At 47.7% G+C, this 1,481-nt stretch overlaps 1 pseudogene; it reads left to right on the forward strand.

Annotated features, from left to right (window-relative positions):
* LOC102856243 overlaps positions 1-993 on the forward strand; it is a 5,129-nt pseudogene extending 4,136 nt beyond the window's left edge.
* Positions 994-1,481: the final 488 nt, after the last annotated feature.

Raw genomic sequence — 1,481 nt, forward strand, 5'->3', positions numbered from 1 at the left:
AAACCTCTGAGTTCCGAATATTAAAATTAAATAAAATCGTTCAAGAAATTGTAGAAAACTGCAAAGCCTGTGCCTTAACAAATGCCAAGATCGCTGCTGAGACAGCCGATAAGAGGCTGAGAGGAGACAGACCTGGAGCATACTGGGAGGTGGACTTTACTGAAGTAAAAGTCACCATTTATAACTATAAGTATGCTAGTGTTTGTAGATACCTTTTCAGGATGGGTCGAAGCGTTCCCCACCAAGCAGGAGACTGCAAACGTAGTAGCCAAGAAGATCTTGGAAGAAATTTTCCCATGGTTTGGGATACCCAAGATAATAGGGTCAGATAATGGCCCAGCCTTTGTTGCCCAGGTGAGTCAGGGACTGGTCAAACAACTGGGGGTGAATTGGAAATTGCATTGTGCTTATAGACCCCAGAGCTCAGTTCAGGTAGAAAGAATGAATAGAACTCTAAAAGAGACCTTAACTAAAAGAGCTATTGAGACCGGTGTAAAATATTGGATTGCTCTCCTTCCCTTTGCGCTGTTCCGTGCACGGAACACCCCAGGGATCCTTTCACTTACCCCCTATGAGATCCTGTATGGGGGACCACCCCCTCTTACTAGTGTAAATGTGAAGTACAATGATGCCAGTTTTACTGATTCTGCATCATTAATGATTCGGTTGAAAGCTCTAGAAACATGCCAAAAGGTGACCTGGCCAATGCTTCAAGAGTTTTATAATGCTAAATTGCGTCCCCTCCCACACAATTTTCATGTTAGAGATAAAGTCTTGATCCGCTGGCACCGGACCAGCAATCTCGAGCCTTTCTGGAAGGGGCCCTATCAAGTGCTGCTGACTACCCCTACAGCTGTTAAAGTAGACGGAGTAGCAGCTTGGGTCCATGCCTCTCATGTCACGCCAACTCCAACCAGTGAAGATGACCAGTGGACTCTGGAAAGGACCGATAATCCTGTTCGTTTGCACCTTCGTCGGGACAGCCGCAAGTAACCACAACCAGCATGCCCCTCACAACCTTACCTGGATAGTCCAATCTCAAGCAGGGAACATTGTATGGTCCACCTTTGCAATCGTTAACCCTTGGACCTGGTGGCCAGATCTGTACCCTGACCTCTGTAAGTTAGCTCATGGAGCCCCTGCAGACTGGGGCGTAGAAGCAACCCTTAAACCCACTGCTCCCTCATGGCCCACTTCCCATGACGCCCAAGGCCTTCTAGCCCCTGCCCTCATCAGAGGGAGCAGGCTGTGGAAATCAGAGACAGAGGGGGAACCTAAGATGGTTCACTTTCTATGTCTGTCCAGGGCATGACCTGAATACACGAGGGCTAACTCGTAATTGTGGGGGACAGAGTGATTTCTATTGCCGAAGCTGGACATGTGAAACAACTGGGAATACTTACTGGAAGCCTTCCTCCTCTTGGGATTTCATAACTGTAACAGCTAACTACTCTCGAGTTAGCCTGGGAAATCCCAATTCC

Source organism: Elephantulus edwardii, unplaced genomic scaffold, assembly GCF_000299155.1.
Source record: "Elephantulus edwardii isolate Elephantulus edwardi_28Jun2011 unplaced genomic scaffold, EleEdw1.0 scaffold00166, whole genome shotgun sequence".
Taxonomy (NCBI): domain Eukaryota; kingdom Metazoa; phylum Chordata; class Mammalia; order Macroscelidea; family Macroscelididae; genus Elephantulus; species Elephantulus edwardii.